This window comes from Macaca nemestrina, chromosome 1, assembly GCF_043159975.1.
Source record: "Macaca nemestrina isolate mMacNem1 chromosome 1, mMacNem.hap1, whole genome shotgun sequence".
NCBI classification, from domain to species: domain Eukaryota; kingdom Metazoa; phylum Chordata; class Mammalia; order Primates; family Cercopithecidae; genus Macaca; species Macaca nemestrina.
In genome coordinates this window covers 37,685,434-37,710,821 of record NC_092125.1, presented here as the reverse complement: position 1 = coordinate 37,710,821, position 25,388 = coordinate 37,685,434, and the positions used below count along the sequence as shown (strand labels likewise).

At 36.9% G+C, this 25,388-nt stretch overlaps 1 protein-coding gene and 1 pseudogene across 6 annotated transcripts in view; both read right to left on the bottom strand.

The window, feature by feature from the left end:
• The window catches only part of LOC105484936 (centrosomal protein 350), a 160,477-nt gene that overhangs the window by 133,249 nt on the left and 1,840 nt on the right, over nucleotides 1-25,388 (bottom strand). The window lies entirely within an intron of this gene.
• LOC139357799 (small ribosomal subunit protein uS2-like) lies at nucleotides 1,352-25,385 on the bottom strand (annotated as a pseudogene).

Below are 25,388 nucleotides of genomic sequence, written 5' to 3'. Positions count from 1 at the left end.
TAAGAATACATTTTTTAAATCACCATTCTTGTAGAAATTGAAAATAGAATTAGTGAAAAAAGTGTAATAAAAAACTTACTTATAATAATAAGATGATCTATCAAAAGGTTTACTATCTTTAAAGTGCAACTCTCAATTTGCATAAGGCCTTTTTCCCAACCACTTTTAAGTGTTTACCAAGTCAAATAGATTATTCAAGATCACTTCCTGGGGAATAATGAAAGCACCTTCCCAGTTAAATCTTTTAGAGATATCATGACAATAACCTTATTCAACACTCATATGGAAAACTGGGATTTATTTATTTGTTGGACATTTATGTATTATCTTTTGTCTACTTAATTTGCCAAGAATTAAGAGATGAACAAAAATTCACCAGAACTACTGAATTTTTGTCCATTTCATATTTCTAAAATACTTAACTCCTAAATAACTTGATATCATTATTTGGCATATAACAGTTCATGGTTATGCTGTCAATGGATTTTATATTTCATCAATAAAAAATGACTCTGTTTATCCCTAAAGAAATGTGTTTTAGTATTTAATTCTACTTTGCATGCTATTAATAAAAAGCAAACATTGCTTTATTGCATCTGCCCTATCCTTTTAATTTTAAGCTTTCTGGATCACTTTCTTTTAAACATATATTGTATTAAAGATTTTTTTAACCCAATGTAATAATATTTGTCTTTTAAGACTAAGAATGAGGAAAGTAAACTTGCATATCAACAGCTTGTACTAACAATGTTTTTTGAGTACCTACTTTGTGCAAAGCATTGTGTGTTACTAAAAAAAACTAAAAAGAAATGGTCCTTACAGATGAAAAAATAAGAGAGAGAGAGACAGAGAAAGAGAGAGAGAAAAACGGTTCTGACCTCTACAATCTCACAATGTAGTACAAGTATTCTTAACCTAGTAATCCATGAATGAGGTTTTCCTCTAAGATCTGAAACAAGACAAGGATGACCACTTTTACCACTTTTGTTCAACATAGTTCTGGAAAACTTAGCCACAGTAATTAGGCAAGAGAAAGAAACAAAGGGCATCCAAATTGCAAAGGAGGAAGTCAAACAGTCCCTGTTTTCAGACAATATAATCATACATATAGCAAATCCCAAAGACTCCAGCAAAAAAAACTATTAGAACTAATAAATGAATTCAGTAAATTCGTAGGATACAAAATCAACATACAAAAATCAGTAGTGATTCTAAACATAAATAATGAACTACCTTAAAAAGAAATCAAGAAAGCAATCCTATCCACAGTAACTACAAAAAAAAAAATCTGGCTAGGAATAAGTTTAACCAAGGAAGTAAAAAATCTCTACAAAGGAAACTGTAAAACACTGATGAAAAAAGTTAAAGACACACAAAAAAGAAAAACATCCTGTGTTCATGAACTAGAAAAATTAATATTGTTAAAATGATCATACAACCCAAAGTGATCTATAGGTTCAATACAATCCCTATCAAAATACCAGTGGCATGCTTCACAGAAATAGAAAAAACAATCCTGAAATTCATATGGAACCACAACAGACACCAAATTCCCAAAGCAATCCAAAGCAAAAAAAATAAACCTGGAAGCATCACACTACCAGATTTCAAAATATACTACAAAGCTACAGTAACAAAAACAGCATGGTACTGCCATAAAATCAGACATACAGACCAATGGAACAGAATAGAGAACATCCATGTATTTATAGCCAACTAATTTTTTACAATGGTGCCAAGAACATTCATTGGGGAAAGGATAGTCTCTTCAATAAACAGTGCTGGGAAAACTGAATATCCATATGCAGAAGAATGAAAAGAGACCCCCATCTCTCATCCTACACAAAAATCAACTTGAAATGGATTAAAGACTTAAATATAAGACCCCCAAAACTACAAAATAATTAGAAGAAAACATAAGGGAAACAAACAATTCAGAGCACTGGTCTGGTAAAAGATTTTATGAATAAGACCCCCAAAAGCACAAGAAACAAAAGCAAAAATTAACAAATCGCATTATATCAATCTAAAAAGCTTCTGCACAGCAAAGGAAACAATCAACAGAACAAAAAAACAACCTACAAAATGGGAGAAAATATCTGCAAACTACTCATCTGTCAGGGAATTGATATCTAGAACATACAGAACTCATACAACTTAAGAGCAAAAAAAAAAAAAAAAACACCCCAAATAATCTAATTAAAAATGGGCAAATACAAATGGTGAAGAAACATGTTTTTAAAAAGCTCAACATCACTAAACATCACGGAAATGCAAATCAATACCACAATATCATCTCACTCCAGTAAGAATGGCTATTACCAAAAAGACAAAAAACAACAAATGCTAGCGAGGATATACAGAAAAAGGAACTCTTATATACTATTGGTGGGAATGTAAACTAGTATATCCACTATGGAAAACAGTATGGAGATTCCTCATAAAACTACAAATAGAACTGTCATATGATCCAGCAATCCCACTACTGCATATTTATCCAAGGGAAAGAAAATCAGTATACTGAAGAGCTATCTGCACTTCCATGTTTATAGCAGCATTATTCACAATAACCAAGAAATGGAAACAACCAAGTGTCCGACAACAGATGAACAGATGAAGAAAATACAGAACTACATCCTGTCTATAAGAGACTCACTTTAGATCTAATGACAAAAATAGACTGAAGTTAGCAGGATGAAAAAAGAAACTGCATGTAAACAGTAACCAAATGAGAACATGGGAGGTCACAATTATATTAGGCAAAATACACTTTAAGTCAAAACCATTCACATTTCCATAAAAAAGAAAAGAAAAAACATATATACACAATGGAATACCATTCAGCCTTAAAAAGAAAAAAATTCTGTCATTTACAACAACATGGATGAGCCTGGAGGACGAATATGTTAAGTCAATAAGCCAGGAACAGAAAGTTAAACACAGCATGTTCTCACACCTATGCAGAAGCTCACAGAAGAGCTCTTTTCATAGAAGAGTAGAACAGAGGTTAGTAGGGACTGGGAGGGGAGTTAAGGGCGCTTAGGAGAGATTTGTTAAAGGATACAAAATTATAGCTAGATAGAAGGAGTAAGTTCTAGTGTCCTATAGCACTGTAGGATGGCCACAGTTAACGATAACATATTGTGTATTTTCAAGTAGACAGAAGACAAGATACTGAACGTCCCCAACACAAACAAGTGATAAATATTTGAGATGATGGATATGCTAATCACCCTGATCTGATCACTATACATTGTATCAAAACATCACTATTGCCCCATGAATATGTACAACAATTGTGTCAATTTAAATTTTTTTTAATTTAAAAGATAAAGTTAAGCATTCTATCATATAGTAATAAGCTTGTCACAACATTCTACTTCCATAATGGAAGACAGCCAAAGTTCTCTGTATAGTCATGCCCATGCAATGATGTTTTGGTCAACACAAACCACATATATGACAGTGGCCCCTTAAAACTATATTGGAGCTGAAAAATTTCTATCGCCTAGTATTTACTATACCATATTTTTATTGTTATTATAGAGTGTGCTCCTGCTATTTACTAAAAAATAAAAATACATATTTTACAAATATTTTATTTTGAAAAATATTTTTAAAGCATAAAAAGTAAAAACATAAAAATAAAATTTAAATTGAACAAAAGCTTACAGAATAAGGATATAAACTATTGCTGTACAGCTGTATATTTGTTTTAAGCAAAGAATTATTACAAAAGAGTCAAAAAGTTTTTTTAAAAAGTTTATAAAGTAAAAAAAGTTACAGTAAACTAAGCTTATAACTGAAGAAAGATTTTTAAATCAACTTAGTGTAGCCTAAGTGCACAGTGTTTATAAAGTCTACAGTAGTGTACAGTAATGTTCTAAGCCTTCAATAGCCTGTTGGACTGCTTTATTTTCTGAGGCTTACTGTCTGCCAAGGTCTAAATTTAAATAATCTTCAATTATCAGAAAACAGCTTTCTTCTTCACATCAAGTGACATAAGAAATAATACAATAAAACACCCATGTACCTACCTCTCAGTTTAAGAAATAAACTATTACCAATTTGGCTGGAGTCCTCTGTGTATCTCTACTCATACTCATCTCTCCCCCCTCATCCAGAAAGAATAACCTCTAGGCTGAACTCAGCATTTATCATGTTTACCTTCCTTCAACTCTAACATTTTTCAGAAGTCAAAAAGGCCACCTTCCCACTAGGCACAAAACAACTGATCACAAATTATGCCTTCAAAATGTTCCCATAAAGCTTTGTTAAATGAAACTGTGTAAATACTAAAGACATCAATCACTGTGTTTAGCCTACCAATAGTCCTTTTCTCTAAGGAATTACCCCTACCCACTACTGTGATCCACAAAGATCTGCCCCTCACTCCAGCTCTAGCTGATTGGATAAGGACTAAGGAAGTGACCCGAAAGCATCCTATCCGGTCCCCGGAAAAAGAGACTGCAGAGTTTTGGAATTGAAAGGATAAGCAACTGACCCATGAGCTATAAGGAGCCAAGCTGAAAAATACAACGAAAAACAAAGGGGAAAATCAAAGAAAAACAAATTTTAAAAAAGTGGCCACGAAAGGAAAAAGTGGTCTTGTTCTTGACAATTTTCCAGTTCCCGTAACACTAGTACCTCATTTTCTGCTCTTGCATTCTTGGATGCCTTTCTCTAATTTCCCTTTATTTGAGTTTCCTCACGGGGGGAAAAAAAAGATAAAAACCTACAGAAAAAGAGGATCCAACAAAATAATCACTCATTTCAAACCTCTAAATCATGTACTTAAGAGGGGAAAAAAGCTATTAATGAAAAATATATTTGAAATTCATTTCCTGTATTTCATTTCTTATATTTCTTATATTCATATATTTCTTAATACATTTTTTGTAGCATACTGGAAATGAATCTCAAATATACTACACAAAATGTGTTAAGAAATGTACTGTTTTAAAGAGAGAGAATACAGAAAATACCCCAAAATGAGTGACAGTTCCTCTCACAGATATGTGCAGGGTTTTCTCTGGTCATCAGAAAATGTTGTTTTTTTAAGCCCACTGACAAAATGTTGCCTTTATCTTTCACTTTGTTATGAACAGTTCTTCAACTAAAAAGTCCATATTTTTTAAACCAAAAATTGGAGCATAGTCTAAAAAGCTGTATTTTTTTCTGATTTACAGGTTTATTCTTACTAAAGTCTTAGAAAAGCCTAAACATTAAAAAAGAATTGTATCTGTCTAGAAAACCTAGGAAATATGCCTACATTCTAGTAATACAATTTTCCAGTCAACAGGCATTACAACACTAAGTTATTAATATTTGGGATCTTAAACTTTCACCTTAAAACTCTCACTACTTTTGGGATTCGTAAAACATATTTCTCCTGTTTCCCTTGCCTCTTGATTGTTTTATCTCTTACCTCTCAACTCCTGATGGGTTCTCTACTTCTGTCTAATTTATCAATGGTAACATTTCCAAGGCTTTTTCCTAGGCCTCTTCTTCTCTAGCTCCTTCTCCCCAGGCAACCTCACATACTTTCATGGCTTTAACTGTTTCCTAAATGTTATATTTCTTCCTCAGATCTATTTCTGAGCTCTAGATGCAAGTTTTCTGTCTATTTGATGTCTATCTCCAAGTACCATTGGCACCTCAAATTTTTCATGTTCAAAACCAAATAAATTCATTATCATCTATCTTCAAAATTTTCTTCTTCTACTCTTAATAAATTGGATTAACACGCATCTAGCTCATCTTTGACATTCCTATCTCTCCCACATTCCATCATATATTTAGTTACCATATCATTTATACCTTTAAGTTGTTTCTCTATTATGATATGTAAAATATGCCTCATACATAAAGCTGTTTGTAAAAAAAAAATTTAAGATGTTTCTCTAATTTTTCTTTCTTCCCCTTGCCTCTGTTCAAAGCATCATCTTTAGCTTAAATTATGGTAAAAGCTTCCTAAATTATCCTGCTCCTAAATCCATTCTCCATACTGCAATCTAAGTTATCATTCTAAAACAGAACCTAGCAATTCTGATTTTATAACTCTTCAATGACTATCATTTATGGGACAGAGCTCCAAACTCCTTAGCATGATGGACACTTGGGGACCTTCACAACATTAATTTACAGTCTCACCTTTTTATTTTTATTTTTTTTTAAGCAAAACTGTGTAACTACTTTCCTGTCGAATAGGTATATCTAGAGTACATTCTTTGAATATCCAGAACATTTCATTATCTCCACACTGTCTTTTCCTAAATTTTCTCTGGCAAGAATGCCCTTCAAAGCCAAACTCTAATGTCATCTCCTTAAATCTTTCCCAAACTGGCTCTTAATAAAATTAGTACTTCAATTAGTACTTCTCTGTTTCCTATAGTACTCTTTTCATTTTTTCCTTTTCTTTTTTTTTCTTTTTTAGAGACAGGGTCTTGCTGTGTCACCCAGGCTGGAGTACAGTGGTGCAATCATGGTTCACTGTACCCTGAAACTCTTGGGCTCAAGCGATCCACCTGCCTCAGCCTCCTGTGTTGCTAGAACTACAGGCATGTGCCACCATGTACAACTAATTTACCTTATTTTTTTTAGAGACAGGTCTCTTTTGTTGCCCAGGCTGTTCTTCAAATCCTGGCCTCAAGCAATCCTCCTGCCTTGGCCTCCCAATGCACTGGGAATACAGGCATGAGCTACCATGGCTGGCCTCTGTTCATTTTTCATAGTTCTTATCATTATATACACATACACACATACATACGTTATACATAATTCATTCATTCCATGAACATTCATTGAGCACTTAAGGCTCACAATCAAGTAAAGGAGATACACACATAAACAAACAGTATACAATATAATAAGTGCTATAATAGAGTTACAAATAGCATATATGTATCAGTCTCCCCACAAGGTTGTGTGGTCCTTAAGGACTGTATCTTCTTACTCATCTAGAGATCAACAGAACCTTCAATGAACAAATGAACAAACGACAGCATTAGAAGCTGTTATGAGCTCCATTTAAACAGAAAAAAATAAAGGAGAATCAAAGGCAGGTCTGCCAGTGGAAGGATGAGGTATGATGGGTCAACAGCAGTGTTAAGAAACATGATCTCAGAAGCAGAAGAGGCAGTTAAAGGGCCAGGCTGCAAAACCACTCATAAGAAAGAAAGAGGAACAATTAACATATTTATCACTATGGCAGTAAATGAGGGAGGAAAAAAGAAACTGAAAAAATATAAAATGAAAAGAAATGAAAAATAAGGAAATGAAATTCACATACTATTTTGCAAGTAGCCTGTAAGAATATATAGCAAAACAAACTACAAGGAACACACACAAAAAATCTGACCTGCTGATAACGGCAAAGAAAAGCGCTACAGGTAGTCACATAAGCTAAATATATGATGTCATGGAAATAATGGGAGCCATTTGATAAAAGTATGTCATCATTAATGTGCAATAAATCAGAAAACTGAAGTAAAAGATAATGCTACTGCTCTATCACCAAGTAAAAGCCTAATTATGATTACACTAAAAAAAAGTATAATAAATACATATAAATGCTACTAGATACTCATTTATGCACTCACTGACACGAACAGGGTGATTAACAGTTAAACTGGAATAATGAAACATTGCCATCTAGATTCACTGAACAGCAGAAACTACTCAGAAGGAAAGACATTTCTCTCAGCCACCCACTCAAAGCAAACACTGACTACTAGGTCTATGGCTTCAACCTTACAAAAAACGTCAGTGTTTCTTAAAAGGGAATAATGTACGTAGATTATTTGCAGAAATTACTAGAGGGGTACCACTGCTAATTATTAGCTACAACTTAGCAAACATATTTGCCTTGTTAAAAATTTTGTGCCTGCTGGGGCCGAGTGCGGTGGCTCACACCTATAATCCCAGCACTTTGGGAGACCAAGGTGCGCAGATCATGAGGTCAGGAGATCGAGACCATCCTGGCTCACACAGTGAAACCCCATCTCTACTAAAAATACAAAAAATTAACCGGGCATGGTGGCAGGCGCCTGTAGTCCCAGCTACTCGGGAGGCTGAGGCAGGAGAATGGAGTGAACCCAGGAGGCGGAGCTTGCAGTGAGCCGAGATCGCACCACTGCACTCCAGCCTGGCAACAGAGTGAGACTGTCCCAAAAATACACTCAGTGTACATTTAGACTCTTGACTCTTCAAGCAATTCCAATGTGGTTGCCATCCCCATTTCTCCACAACTCTCATTAAAATCACCAAAACCTCTTCATCTCCAAATCTAATGGGTCTTTTCAATCCTCAATCTACTTGACCTTGACCTCCTGGCAGCTTCACTACAACTAACCATTCTCTAAAAACACTCTTTTCAGCCGGGTGCGGTGGCGCGTGCCTGTAATCCCAGCTACTCAGGAGGCTGAGGCAGGAGAATCGCCTGAACCAGGGAGTTGGAGGTTCCAGTGAGCTGAGATCGCATCACTGCACTCCAGCCTGGGTGACACAGCGAGACTCCATCTCAAAAAAACAAAACAACAACAACAACAACAAAAAACCAGCACTCTTTTCCCTTGACTTCTATACACTACACTCCTTTCTCAGTCTCCTTTACTAGCTAGTCTTTCTCTATATGCCTTTTAAACCTTGAAGCTCAGAAGGATGTGACCAGCTTTTTTGCTTCTAACACTATACTCTCTCGCTGGGCAACCTCACTCTTGCAAAAGGCTTTCAAAACCACCTACATGCCAATGACTACCAAAACACCAGATTTTACCTCTGATATCCTAACCCACTTATCAAACTGCTTATTTAGAAATCTGAAAGGCACATCAAACTCACCATCTCCAAATGCCAGCTCATGATTATCCCACAAAAAACAAATGAGGTATTCCTTATCTCAGTAATCTAGCTGCATAAACCAGAAACAACTACAAGAAAAGGTGACCTCAAGAAGAGATGACCATATGACCTGTAAGGTTCTTTTCTACTCTGAATTTATAATCTGTACTACCAGTTCTCAAAGTGTGGTTCATGGATCTTTGAGGGTCTCTCACACTCTTTCAGGAAGCGTCTTTGAAATCAAAACTATTTCCATAATAATATTAAGACTTTGTCTTTTTTATTCTCATTCTCTTATGAATGTATAATGGAGTTTTCCAAAGACCACATGACATATGATATCACAGCAGACTGAATGCAGACAGAAGCAGATATGAGAATCCAGATGTCTTCTATTAAACCAGACATTAAAAAGAGTTGAAAAACGTCAAACAATGCCACTCACTGCTTTTTACTGTTGAGATACAGGTAGTTATTTTTCATTTAAAAATGTTAAGCCCAGGTGCAGTGGGTCAGGCCTGTAATCCCAGCGTTTTGGGAGGCCAAGATAGGAGGATTGTTTGAGTCCAAGAGTTCAAGACCAGCCTGAACAACATAGTGAGACCCAGTCTCTACAAAAATTTATTTTAATTAGCCAGGTGTGGTGGCACGCACCTGTAGTCGCAGCTACTAAGAAGGTTGAGGTTGGAGGATCACTTGAGCCTTAAAGGTCAAGACTGCAGTGAGCTATGACTGCACTAATGCACTCCAGCCTGGGCAACGGGGTGAGACCCTGTCTTAAAAACAAAACAAGACAGGGCACAGTGGCTCATGCCTATAATCTCAGCACTTTGGGAGGTCAAGGCAGGCAGATCACCTGCGGTCAGAAGTTCGAGACCAGCCTGGCCAACATGGTGAAACCCAGTCTCTACTAAAAATACAAAAATTAGCCAGGTGTGGTGGCATGCGCCTGTAGTCCCAGCTACCTGGGGGACTGAGGCAGGAGAATTGCTTAAACCTGGGAGGCAGAGGTTGCAATGAGCCAAGATTGCGCCACTGCACTTCAGCCTGGGTAACAGAGCAAGATTTTGTTTCAAAAAAAAAAGAAAACAACAGCAACAACAGAAAGTTATTATTTTAACATGCAATATGTTTATCATTATTTTAAATAAACAAGTACATTGAAAATTTCAAATATAGTAAACATCAATAGAGAAATCCCACATGAACAAAATCTTTTCGAGTCTTTCATAACTCAAGTGCATGAGGCGGTCTTAATACCAAAACATTTGCGAAACAATGATCTATACCTGTGGTGTGTATACACAAGTAAGATATAAGATGACATTGTGAAATAGCCAATTCTCAATTATCTTCTAACAAAAAATTTTTGTTTCACATGTATTGAGAGTGTTTTCATTCAATCACATAGTTTCATTTTGCTCAATATTTATTGGCCTCCTACTAAGTGCCAGGCATTAAGGGATAAAAGATGAAAAAAATGACTTCATTCTGGCTCTTAGAGAGAATATTTCTCATACTTTTGCTACATTTCAGTTCTCTCATCTATATCAGATCCTATATAACAATCAACTCTGCCTGAAAGGTTAAGAAAAAGACGAGTCTGCAATATTCCTACTATCTATCCTCAACATAAAATGGACAAATAGTAAATTTAGTAAGGACCAGCAGACAAAAAGGTGGAAAATACTCAGTTATAACTCAGATCTATTACACTGTTCCAAGTAAATTCCAGAATAACCAACACTCCCATAACATAGTCTAATATACCACTAACCTGAGAATTTAGCCTGACATGTTTCTACTTATAAAATATAAACCTCAACAACTACTTTTACAAAAACTGAGTGACTTACTATAATCCAGGAAATCCAGAAGATACTATGTAACATTAGTACTACTTTGGCCTTTGCAGCATAGGAGGCAGAGTAAGGATAAAAGAGAACACAATGCCCTACACTGATGAAACAGAGTTAAACTTCGTAAACAAGACACCCATAGATTTTTACTTTAGGAGAGCTGAGGGCAGCAAACAGGACCAGGAATAACCAAAAGAAGGGGGGAGCCCTAAAAATAGGCCTACACTTTTGCTTACTATCTAGTTATCCTGAGTACTTTTCTAAATTAATATCAAGGAATATATCTACAAAAAGGAGTCTTACAGTTTGCAAGTCAGGATTATTTTTTGCCTAAAAGTATAAAAGTTTCACCATAGAATTTTCCCTTATACATAAGAAAGTTAATATTGGTTAACTCCAAGGAGAGGAAGTGAGGGTCCAGGATAGGAAGTAGATTTTTCAGTGTATATATTTTTTATTTTTTATTTTTTTGAAGACAGGGTCTCATTATGTTGCCCAGGCTAGTCTTGTTGAATTCCTGGGCTCAAGCAATCCTCCCACTTCAGCCTCCCAAGCAGGTGGAATTACAGCACACACCACCACGCCCAGCTTCTCCTTCTGAATTCTTTTTTTAAAGCAGACACAATGATCACTTTTTGAGGAAAACTCCAAGGAAAAAAGAAATAATTTCTTTTTGCCTTTTTTAGAAACTGCTGTTAATTTTCCATCAACTCCGTTTCCATGTTGCTTAAGAGTCCATGCAAGAACAGCTTAAGATCATTCAGTGATTATTCCTACCCATTCAGTGGCCTGAGCAGTGGGAGCTGTAGATCAGTCTTCTGAGCACTCCAGTCTTTAGCAGGAAACTGCTGAATAGGCACAGAGGGCACCTGCATGCCCTCAGACCAGTCTGCAACCTCAGGCTGAGTAGTGTTAAACTCAGGTGCTGACATAGTCCATTCACCCTAAAATTCTTCCTTGGTCACAGCCTTTTCAGCAGCAGCCTGCTCTGCTTTTTCAGTCTCTTCAGGATCTCTGTAGAAGTAGAGATCAGGCATGACCTCCCACAGGTGTTCACGGGAAATGGTGCCACACACAAACAGAACTTTCCGGGCCGGCACCCACCACATCAAACCCACTGAGTGAGCTCCCTTGTTGTTGCATGGGATGGCAATGTCCACACAGCGCAAAGGAGAATCTGTGTTACACAGAGCAATGCTAGGTAGGTTAACCTAAGATGCTTCAGTGAGAGGCTGGTGGTCAAAGCACCACAAGCCGTGGCTCCCGGCAGGCTGCCTGAATCTGGTTAGTGAAGGTTCCAGGAGTAAAGTGGTCAGCAATTGGAGTGGCTCCAGTGGCAGCAGCAAACTTCAACACAGCCTTCTGGCCAGTATTTCTGGAGAATATGACGCTGACATCAGCAGGGTTTTCAAAGGTAACAATGGCATGAGCTGCCAGCAGAAGCTTCTTTCAGGTCCTCTTCAGATTTATGATGCAGATGCCATCACTTTTCCTTTTATAGATGTACTGTTCCATTAGGAAGTCAAGGCTGGTGCCACCTAAGTGGGTTCCTCCTGCGAGGAACTTAAGGACATCCTCCTCCTTCATTTGCAGGACATCTAGGCCTCTGGATATTGTGAACGTTTCCCTTTTAAGTTACAATGGGAATCCAGAACAACACCGTAGGCACCCCTCTCTGGGTAGCGCGGAAAGCAAGATCATTTTCAAAAGTCTCCTTCTACATGCAATAACTTAGTCACTGAGAGGCTGTTTAAGGAAATGGAAACAATTTTTCTTTCATTGGAAGCCTTTAATGACTCCTTAATGCAGTATACTTGCTTCCTCTTTATGAATCCATCCACAGAATTTTATCAATTCTCTTTACTCCTCTGTACTATTATTGACATATCTGTCTCTTACATAAAACTGTGGAGATAGTTTATTCCTCTAATTTTTTTTTTTTTTTTTTTTTGAGACAGAGTCTTGCTCTTGTTATCCAGGCTGGAGTGCGGTGGCGCAATCTCGGCTCACTGTAACCTCCACCTCCCGGGAACAAGTGATTCCCTTGCCTCAGCCTCCTTAGTAGCTGGGATTACAGGCACGCACCACCATGCCCAACTAATTTTTGTATTTTTAATAGAGATGGGGTTTCACCATGTTGGCCAGGCTGGTCTCGATCTCCTGACCTCAGGTGATGCACCCGCCTTGGCCTCTCAAAGTGCTGGGATTATAGGCATGAGCCACCACACCTGGCCTTATTCCTCTTTATATCCCTAGTTCACGCACAGTATATAGCCACACTGAGTGCTCCAGACCTGTTTGCCAAATGACATTGATAAGTCTCAGAATCCAATTCTTAAAAGCAAACAGGCACAAATACACATATGAAGCCAGGTATTTTATACAACATGAAAAGGTTAGACATTCCTAAACAGAAAATATCTTACATGGTAACACTTAAAAAAAATAAGTATACATATGCATATATATTTTATATTTTAAAACAATCTCAAAATTAAAAAGAAATTATTTCATAAAATATTTTCACTTTTAAAATTTAGACATGAAATCATGAACGAAATGAAGCCAGTAGGGCTAGGTGGCTCACACCTGTAATACCAGCACTTTGGGAGGTCGAGGCAGGCAGATCACCTGGGGTCAGGAGTTTGAGACCACCAGCCTGGCCAACATGGTGAAACCCCGTCTCTATTAAAAATACAAAAATTGGCTGGACGTGATGGTGCATGTCTGTAATCCCAGCTACCTGGAAGGCTGAGACAGAACTGCTTGAACCTGGAAGGAGGAGGTTGCAGTGAGCCAAGATCGCGTTACTGTACTCCCGCCCAGGCGACAGAGTGAGACTCAGTTTCAAAAAAAAAAAAGAAAAGAAAAGAAAAGAAATGAAACCTATTAAGTTATGGCCAGTGCTATTACTATTATTCATCAATGATTTTTAGATATAGTTTTTAAAAAGGAAGGTGCCACAATTCCAGAAACAACTTCTACAAGCCCACTAACAACAACAAAAACTATAAATGGCTTTTTAAAAAAATCACCAAAACCCAAACTAATCAAAGACAAATCAGATTTTCTCTTTGGAAAAATATCCTTCTATTTATACAAAGGTCTTCTTTACATCATTATTGCTCTATAACATTTAATAACTTATCATACAAAAATGTAGCAACTACACACATTTTCAGAGATGATCTATTGTATAAAGGGTAGTCTAAGGAGCTTCTCTGAACCTATTCTGGTTTGGAAGCTGACTGATTCATGAACTGTTCTCTGCTCAATCAAATTCTGTTAAATTTAATTTGTCTAAGGTTTTTATTTTAATAGATGGTGTCAGAAGTGGGATCCAAACTAAAGCTTCTAGCAACTCCCAGGAACACCAAATGACAAAGCAAGGTACCCACTGGACTCATTTTGTCCACTGCTCTCTCAAAGCAGCTGGAGATTGTGGGTAAGTTCTCTCTCAGATTCTGAAGCTCCATGGGTGTGCATTTGAGCTATCCGAGTTTGAGCAAATTTCTGATCCAAACTAGGTTTGGAAGTTACAACAGAAACTGGACTGGGTCCAGGATCCAACTGTATCTAACTGTCTTGGATCTAGTTAAAGGCCTCAGAATGTCTGGCTGGTTTAGACAGAAATTAGTTTAAATGGTAATACTGAAGGGGGTAGCAATTTCAGCTTTCAGAAATTTGCAAAGATTTGTGTGTTCTAGCCCCCTTTATTTCTTTTTTCTTGCATGCTTAGAGAGGGAAAAATCATGAGCTAAGTTGACCAAGGGGATCCGAGAGCCAAAGCCACTATTCAAGGTAAAAATGGGATCCTTATTTCTAAGACCTGAGTACTATACCTTCCAGCTTATACATGCAGTATTGTTAGGTCCCAGAAGCAGCAAATGCTTACAAAAATGGTGAAATCTTGCTTAAGGTAATTTAAAATCACAACGGTACATTCCAAATGAACACTGTACTTTAAGAAGTACATTTGAAAATGAGGCCTCCCAAATCAGTTTCATCTAGGGATGCCTGTTGGTGTACAGAAGCTTTTAAAAAGATTTCAATATTTTTATTGCTTTTTAAAAAAAGACTGTTTGTAGAAGGCAAATAAAAAGCTTAAGCAACTAATTGATAAGAAAAATTAAATCTGCTAACCTTTCGGCTCTGTTATTACTCTTCCCTGAAGGTGAAAAGAAAGTTATCCTAGATAGTGTTTATAAAAGGTAGACTGTCAGGTAAAGCAAGCTTCCTCCTTTTTCAGATCTATTCACGCTGAGTCCAGGTACAGAGAAGGCTTTCTTTGCCCTATTCCTTAATGGGCTCCATCCTGAATTTAGTAATTTCACCTAAGAAATAGTAGCCAGGTTAAAAAGATCACCTGTAGGCTGAGCACGGTGGCTCATGCCTGTAACTCCAGCACTCTGGGAGGCCGAGGTGGGTGGATCACCTGAGGTCAGGAGTTCGAGACCAGCCTGGCCAACATGGCAAAACCCATCTCTACTAAAAGTACAAAAAAAAATAGCCAGGTGTGGTGGCAGGCGCCTGTAATCCCAGCTACTCAAGAGGCTGAGACAGGAGAACCGGGAGGTGGAGGTTGCAGTAAGCCAAGATTGCGCCACTGCACTCCATCCAGCCTGGGTGACAAGGAGTCAGACTCCGTCTCAAAAAAAAAAAGATCACCTGTGCAATTAAAATACACTTTTCTGGCATTTAGCTGGCTATTCTGAAATCCTTTTGTAAATGAAATTTACATCTATAAAGGAGATTTCCATTTGTAAATGTATATGTCTATATACATTAGAAACAGAACGTCAAAGTATAAAACTAACAAAGAAACTCTGGACTTAAACACTTGACCAAATGGACCTAACAGACTTCTACAGAATGCTGTACCTAAAAATCACAGAATATACACTCTCATCTACACATGGAACATTCTCTAAGATGGACCACAAGCTCAGTCATAAAGCAAGTCTCAATACATTCTCAAAAAATGAAATCATGTCAAGCATATTATCAGACTACAGTAGAATAAAATTAGAAATCGACACCAAAAGGAACTCTCAAAACCACAAATACATGGAAACTAAACAACTCACTCCTAACTAACTTTTGGTTAAACAACAAATTAAGGCAGAAATAAAAAAATTCTTCAAAACAAATGAAAATAGAAAAACAAACACACCAAAACCTCTGGGATACAGCAAAAGCAATGTTAAGGGGAAAGTTTATAGCACTAAATGCCTACATCAAAAAGAGTCCGATATCAAATTGACAACTTAATGTTGAACTTAAAGGAACCAGAAAAACAAGAACAAACTAAACCCAAAGCTAGCAGAAAACAAAGAAGTAACTAAGATCAGAGCAGAACTAAATTAATTGATACCATTTAAAAAAAAATACAAAGGATCAGAAAAACAAAGTTAGTTCTTTGAAAGCATAAGCAAGATAGATAAACCTCTAGGTAAATTAAAAAAAAAAAAAGTGAGAAGATCCTAAGAAGCATAATCAGAAATGACAAAGGTGACAGAACTCGTACCATAGAAACACAAAAGAGCCTCAGAGACTACTATGAACATCTTTATGCGCACTAAACTAGAAAAACCAGAGGAAATGGATAAATTCTTGGGAACACACAACCTCCCAAGACTGAACCAGGAAGAAGATGAAATCCTGAACAGATCAATAACGATTTACAAATTTGAATCAGTTATAAAAAAAAATCTACAAACCAAAAAAAGCCCTGGATCAGATGCATTCGCAGCCAAATTATCCTAGACAAATGAAGAGCTGGTATCAATCTTACTGAAACTATTCCAAAAGATCAAGATCACACTGAATGGACAAAAGTTAGAAGCATCCCATCCCCTCTATGAACTGAAACAAGACAAGGATGTCTACTCTTACGACTCCTATTCAACATAATACTGGAAGTCCTACCCATAGGAATCAGGCAGAAAATTAAAATTTAAAAACAAAGGCATCCATATAGGAAAAGAGAAACTCAAATTATCTCTGTTCAATCCTAAAGTCCTTCAAAAAACTCCTAGATCTAAGGAAAAAACCAGTAAAGTTTCAGGATGCAAAATCAACGTACAACAGTCAGTGGCATTTCTACACACCAATAATGTTCAAGCTGAGAATCAAATAAAAAATGCAATCCCATCTATAATAGCCACATGAAAAATAAAATACCCAGGAATAAACTTAACCAGGGAGGTGAAAGATTGCTCCAAGGGGAACTACAAAACACTAATGAAAGAAATAACAGATGACACAAACAAATGAAAAAACATTCCAGGCTCACGGATTGGAAGAATCAATATTTAAATGACCATACTGCCCAAAACAATCTAAAAATTCTATTCCCATCAAATAAGCAACATCATTTTTCAAAATTAGAAAAAACAATTCTAAGATTCATATGGAACCAAAAGAGCCTGAATAGCCAAGGAAAAAGAATACAGTGGCATCACATTACCCAACTTCAAACTATACTACAAGGCTATACTAACCAAAACAGCATGTTACCAATACAAAAACAGACACATGTATCAATGTAACAGAATAGAGAACCCAGAAATAAAGCCACACACCTATAACCAGCTGATCTTGAACAAAGCTGACAAAAGCAAAAATGGGGAAAGGATACCTATTCAATAAACGATGCTTAAAAAAAAAAAAAAAACTCCAAAAAAACAAAAACAAAAGAAAACTGGCTAGCGTATACAGAAGAATGAAACTGGACCCCTACCTTTCACCACATACAAAAATTAACTCAAGATATATTAAAGACTTAAACATAAAACCTCAAACTATAAAGATCCTATTTTTAAAAAACCTAGAAAAAAACTCTTCTGCACATTGGCCTAGGCAAAGAATTTATGACTAAAACCTCAAAAGCAAATGCAACAACAAAACAAAAATTGATAAACAAGACTTAATTAAACTAAAAAGCTTCTGTACAGCAAAAGAATCAACAAAGTAAAGAGGTAACCTAAAGAATGGGAAAACAATATTTGCAAACTGTACATGTGACAAAGGACTAAGATCCAGAATCTACAAGGAATCATAAACAAATGAACAAGAAAATAACAAATAACTCCATTAAAAAGTGAGCAACAGACACTGCTGGTGGGAATGTAAATTAGTTCAACCCCTGTGGAAAAAGAGTATGGAGATTTCTCGAAGAACTTAGAACTATCATTAGACCCAGAATTCCCACTACTAGGTATCTACCCAAAGGAAAAGAAATCATTCTATCAAAAAGACACTACACTACTATGTTTATCACAGCACTATTCATAATAGCAAAGTCATGGAATCCACCTAAGTAGCTATCAACAGTAGATTAGATAGGCTGGGAGCCTGTAATCCCAGCACTTTGGGAGGCTGAGGTGGGCAGATCACGAGGTCTGGAGTTCGAGATCAGCCTGACCAACATGGTGAAACCCATCTCTACTAAAAATACAAAAATCAGCCAGGCGTGGTGGTGCGCGCCTATAATCCCAACTACTCAGGAGGCTGAGGCAGGAGAATCGCTTGAACCCGGGAGGCAGAGGTTGCAGGGAGCCAAGATCAGGCCACTGTACTCCAGCCTGAGCGACAAAGACTCTGTCTCAAAAACAAAACAAACCAAAAAAACAAACCAAAAAAACCCCCAGTAGATTAGATAAAGAAAATGCGGTATGTATACACCATGGAATACTATGTAGCCATAAAAATGAATGAAATCATGTCCTTTGGAGCAACATGGATGCAGCTGGAGGCCATTATCCTAAGCAAATTAACGCAGAAACAGAAAATCAAGTATCACACGTTCTCACTTATAAGTGGGGTCTAAACAATGGGTAAATGGAGACATAAAGATGAAAACAAGATACTGTGGATTCCAAAAGTGGGAAAGGGCCAGGCACGGGTGGCTCACACCTGTAATCCCAGCACCTTGGGAGGCCAAGGTGGGCAGATCACTTGAACTCACAAGTTGATGACCAGCCTGGCCAACAGGATGAAACCCCACCTCTCCCGAAAATACAAAAAATTAGCCAGGTGTGGTGGCTGGTACCTGCAGTCCAAGCTACTCAGGAGGCTGAGGCAGGAGAATCGCTTAAACCTGGGAGGCGGAAGTTGCAATGAGCCTAGATCAAGCCATTGCACTCCAGCCTGGATGGCAGAGCAAGACTCCGTCTCAAAAAAAAAAAAAAAGTGGGAAGTGAGGGGTAAGGGGTAAAAGTTGAAAAACTACCTACTGGGTACTATGTTCACTATTTTAGTGATAGGTTCAATAGAAGTCCAAACCTCAGCATGATGCAATATACCCATGTAACGAACCTGCACATGTATCCCCCCGAAACCCAAATCTAAAATAAAAGCTAAAGCGTAGTCTAACTTCATTTATAACTAATCAGAGAAACAAACCGTATTAAAGCTGGACATTAGAAGTCAACCATACTCATGTTTTCAAGTATGTCGTCATGACCCGTTAGCAGGTTAAAACAAAACAATATGGTGGACTGGAGCTAGAATTTTATTAATGGAACTAAATAGGATTGATTTGCAAATATCAGGTGTATTGAAATTAGTGAGGGCTTTATTTTATTTTTGAGACAGAGTCTCTCTGTTGCCCAGGCTGGCGCGCAGTGGCGCGATCTCAGCTCACTGCAACCTCTGCCTCCCAGGTTCAAGTGATTCTCCTGCCTTAGCCTACCGAGTAGCTGGGATTACAGGTGCACGCCACCACGCCAAGCTAATTTTTTTGTATTTTTAGTAGAGATGGTATTTCACCATGTTGGCCAGGCTGGTCTTGAACTCCTGACCTCAAGTGATCCGCCTACCTCGGCCTCCCAAAGTGCAGGGATTACAGGTATGAGCCACCATGCCTGGCCATGAGGGCTTTTCAAAGTAAAACTTTAAAAAGTGAAACTTTTATTTCATTATATATATACACATACACATATAACACACGTCTGTTCGTTTTATTTAAAAAAATAAAAAATAAAGGTAAATGTAAAAAAATCAACCTCTGGGAACACAGAACATGGAAAATATATTTCTTACTGTAGGTGCCCTGGTCAAAAGTTCAAGAGGTTCCTAAACTTTCTCAGTTCACAGACCCCTCAGTATGCCAGTTTTTTTTTTTTTTTTAAATCATGGAACCCCTAGGCCAAAAAAATACCTAACAGTTCCATTTATTAAGTAGTTAAGTTCACAACCTAATAAGTATTTTTAGCCTAACAACTTAATAGCAGTTCAAAAATATGTATAAATTAAAATAAATATTTTTATTACAAAATTACAACTACTTAATAAGATGTGTGTACCTACTAGACATTACACAAGTTCTCAAATCTTGAAATCATTTTGGACACCACCACCTTCATTTACTGCTCCAAACTGATTTTTGCATAGTACTTGCTTTTTATCACAGCAACCTCCCAAAACCTAGCGTTTGGAAGACACAGTGTCATCAAAAAAAAGGTAACACAATCTCTTGTGCAGTATCTCAAACTGGTAGTTTGAGCAGTGTCCTATAGATGTCAAATATCCCACAGCTATCCAATATTGCTGTTTCCCTTAAGATTTCTCAAATATCCCATAGTGTCCAGGTGAGTTACTACAGTGCTCCACAGTACAGCAGGTCCTCCATAGCATAGTTTCATTCAATGTCATTTCTTTACAATTTTGATTAGAAAAAAATTTTGATTCCCCACCAGGGCTACCATGTATGAGTTTGCATGTTCTCCCCACATCCGTGTGGCTTTTCTCCGTATACTCCAGTTTCCTCCCATATCACAGAGGAGAACGCATTAGGTGAACTGACATGAATTGGCATGTCTAAATGGTCCCAGTCTGAGTGAGAAAGAGTGTGTGTCTGCGTGCGCGCGCGTGTGCGTGCGTGTGCGCGTCTGTGTGTAAATGCTACCTGCGATGGAATGGCAGCCTATCTTGTGCCCTACTTGCCGGGACAGGTTCCAGCCCCCTGCCATCCTGATCTGAAATAAGTGGGTAAATAATTACCTTTTCTTAGTATTTCTTAAATGTATGTATAGGTCCCATTTATTTCAATGTTTAATATTAGAGGCATTTGGGGTCTTAGAAGCTGCAGTTTCCGAGAACTTATGGACAACATTAAGTGAGGACTTACTTCAGTGCACAGTTTAGGAATACTGGATTTAAGAAACACTGATCCAGCCTACGGCTTTACTTTGTAAATTAAGAAATAAGACTTAAGGTTACAAAGCTAGCAGAAAAACAAACATATTTATTAGGGATTTTCCTAAATTTCAATCTTCCACCAACAAAAGTATGTTTGTCTGTCTGTTTTGAGACAGAGTCTCACTCTGTCACGTAGGCTGGAGTGCAGCGGTATAATCTTGGCTCACTGCAACCTCTGCCTCTCAGGTTCAAGCGATTCTCCTGCCTCAGCCATCCCAGTAGCTGGGATTACAGGCACCTGCCACCATGCCCAGCTAGTTTTTTATTTTTAGTAGAGGTGGGGTTTCCTTATGTTGGCCAAGCTGGTCTCAAACTCCTAATCTCAGGTGATCTGCCCGCCTCAGCCTCCCAAAGTGCTGGGATTATAGGCATGAGACACTGCACCCAACCAACAAAAGTTTTGTTTGTTTTGAGATGGAGTCTTGCTCTGTTGCCCAGGCTGGAGTGCAGTGGCACAGTCTTGGCTCGCTGCAACCTCCACCTCCCTGGTTCAAGCAATTCTCCTGCCTTGGCCTCCCGAGTAGATGGGATTACAGGCCTACTACCATGCCTTGCTAGTTTTCGTATTTTTAGAAAGAAACGGGTTTCACCATGTTGGCCAGACAGGTCTCAAACTCCTGACCTCAAGTGACCCACTCGCCTCGGCCTTTCTAAGAGCTGGAATTACAGGCGTGAGTCACCAAGTCCCGGCCCTTCCATTAACAAATGTTTTGACACAGGATCTAATTATGAGATACTCTGTTGATTAAATGTGTATATCTCTAAAAATCACATTCAAAATTACATTTGTAGCACTATTTAATAGAAGAAAAAATTTACTTCAGTTTTTTTTAGAAAAAAGTTTCAAAAATTATGAAAGTAATTCTTATAATAAAACCATACAAAAATGTCTAAAGTAAAAAAGAAAAGTCATCCACTCCCTCAGGAAAAACACATGTTTAATGGTTTAATGTCTGTCCTTATAGCCCTTTTTTCTATTCACATGCAAAATGAAAACAAAACTACATTTATTTGTCTATGTGTTTTTTAAATGAATCATATTCTATAGTATAGTGCAACTTATTTTTTCACTTAATTTTATATCATGAACATTCTTCCAAGTCAATACATAATAGTAACAGCAAACACGTGAGCTTATTAATGCTTACTTAGGGCATAAGTGTTAACTCATTTAATTCTCATGGTATCCCTGTAAGATGAGAACTACTAGTATATCCAATTTATAGCTGACTTTTAGTAATTCACCAAGAGTCACAGCTAGAAAGTGGTGCAGTTAGGTTTTGAACCCAGAAGGTCCACCGCATGGTCCCAGGAGCTGAAGGATATGCTCAGCCGCTGCTCATGAAGTAAATATAGATACCCTGAAACCTGTTAACAACTGCATAGTAATTCACAGCATAAATATACTAGACTTTTAACTATTAGCCTACCAACAGACATTTAGGACATTTTAAAATTATTTATAAAAGTTATTGACATCCTGGAATAATGCTAATATAAATATTCTTAAAGAATTCCTGTGCTGTGTTAAAACTTATGTAAGATAAACTCCTAAGCAGGAAATGATTCTATCAAAGAATATATATACTTTTAATTTTGATAGGAAATGCCAAATTTCCTTCCAGAAGTTTGCTTCAATGGCATCATTTTATAGTCCCAATTACAAAGGAGAGGGTTCAGATTCATTAGTTAACATTTTTGATTCATTAAAAAAAAGGCCCATTTTGAGTTTTTAATTAATACTAAATAGACTGCCAGGTTGATCACAATTATGTTCTGATTTTACAATTATCTGACATATTAAACAAATGTAGACTTAGCAGCTGTGCAGTGGATTCTTCTCCCAGTTATGAAACCAACTATGCGTGAGATGTCACCCCTATATAACCCTCTGTTTTCTTATGTATAAAATATGGGAATTGGACTAGTTGGCCTTGAAGAATTTAAACTCCCAATGCTGAGATTAAGAAGTGACTTAAAAGCTATTACAAGCCTATAATTATAGTACTAGTATAACAGGTTAGGGTCTTAAAGTTTCTATTTCCTTTAAATTACCATAACTATTGCCAGAGCGCCCAGGCAAATCACTAAAATAGTAAATAAAGTTTCCACTTGCGGCATACTCCCAGTGGCTTTTTAATCCCAGGCTGTCATTCCCTTGCTACCTAGCAAATTTGAGCATATCTCTGGAATATATTCCCAAGAGGTGAGGTGTGCCTAGGAACTAAGAACTAGTCTTTTGTTTTGCATTTAAAATATTATCCTGGGACCATTCTTTAGTCAATTTCTTCAACTAGTATTTGTTGACTATATTACCATATGCTAGGCACTGGGTGCATAGTAGTGACTAAAGGATCTCTGCCATTATGGAACTTACAGACCAGATGAGAAAGGCAAAGAATAACTCAAAATAACCACAAATGATAACAATGAACAACAACAACAACAAAAAAAAAAATACAGAAAAAAAATACTATGCAATCTGTTGTTTTTTTTTTAAACTATAACACTAAAATTTTTTGACATGGGAAAAGTCAATAAGGAAAACTATTTCAGTTTGCCTCACATTGCAAAAATAACAATCACAATTATACACAGAGAATTAACTTTTTAAATCATCAGTTGTCTCAACAATAAAATCATCAAGATATTACTACTTTTCAGTTATGTTACTGATCATGTGGCTTGAACGTTTGTTTTACATAACTAAGAGTATAAATGACTGGAAGAATAAAGAGGACAGAACTGAGTATCCAAACAAAGTGAAAGACAAGAAATGAACTACACTTTAAGAATCTTGTTCAAACAAAAAGTATATACGTAAAGAAGTAAAGTGATCCATTATAATTCATGACTTGTCAATAATTAACAAAATGTTATAAAAATACTAATGTTTTAAAAAAACTGGCGATTATCAGCATAAGGGGCAAGTGGCATGTAAAAAGGAATAAAAATAGAATAATTTTTTTATATTTTAAAATCATGCCAAATGCCAGAGTACCTATATTAATATTTACTTTAAAATAAAACTAATCCCAGATTATCTGCAGAAATGACAGGCATTCACATAAATGATCTTCCGTATGTGTCAGTTTCCACGACTGCAAAATAAGGATATCTGCCATACATACTTCACAAGATCACTGTGAAAACTAAACAAAATAATGTATATAGAAGCACACCAAAAAATGATGTCAGTTATTTTGGACAACTTTTTTGCTCCCACTATAAATTATAGCAATTTAACAAATAAAATTGATTACAGCAGGACTTCATCTCCTTTCTTCTGCTCATGATATGGTAGAAGTGTTATAAAATGGGCAAAAGACTGACAATCAGAAGCAGAAGGAAAAAATCCAAAAACTTTATAACTCATAAATTGATTGCCCCACAGAAGGTTGGTTAAGTATTAACGCTCTTACATGACACACACACAAATTAATCTCAGAAAATCAAAGAAATTCGTTCACATATGTATGAAATTTTTTACAAATAGAACTTGCCATCTCTACATACACAAAGTTCTGCTACTGAGGATGAACAGAAGAGGTACAGAGATGCGCATGTATTTATCCACACATATAATGTATTCTAGCTTGAAGTTTATTTTCAGATTACAGTATCTTAAATTTAATGCAATGACAGTTCAAATGATTCAGATTTATTTTATTACATTAAATGAAATTTGTCAATTTAGCACACCGAAACTAATTATTATATGCCCATGGCTTTGAAGCAACTTCCAGCATGGGTCGAACAACTAATCCCTCAAAGTCATAATTCCATGTCATTAGCAGTGCATTTCCTTGTTTAAAAACAATATTTTAAACTAACAGATTTTTAGAATGGAGGGCAACTTTTTGTATTTTATCATTGTTTCTACAGAACTTTTCAGGTTGTTACTAGCTCTACCAAAGATAGTCTTTCTTTTAAAACTCTTCAAATACAGGGCAGGAGGTATCGTTAACATGGTAACAATAACGACTTCCCCAAATTCAAAACAAGGATCACCATCAAAACAAAACAATCAGGTGGAGTACATGGATACTGATCACTATTTCTGACAACCTGTTTTTTCCCATATGAAGGATCTGCTACTGCATTAAAACATTAAAATCTATGCCTATGTGCAACTTTCTATCTCAAAATTTAAAATCCAGGCAAATTCCAATTCATATATTGTGACATTGGATGTTGAGCGGCATTTAAAAGAAGGCGGAGGAAAATACTGCTAACTTCCAAAACATAAAGCTTTTTAAATCTCTCCCCAAATTATCTGTGAATAAGCCGGTAGACTACCTTCAGCAACCGCTAGACTAGAGTAGATCAAAGTTTTCCCTATACTTGAGAATGTGATCCCCACCGAAAAGGAACAGAAACTGATCATCCTTGCCACTGGAGTCAGTCCCCGGAATCTCCCCAAATATGCCTGATCGCCAAAAGAAGAAGGGACACTTCTCCGGGGAGCAAAGGCTAGAGGTATCT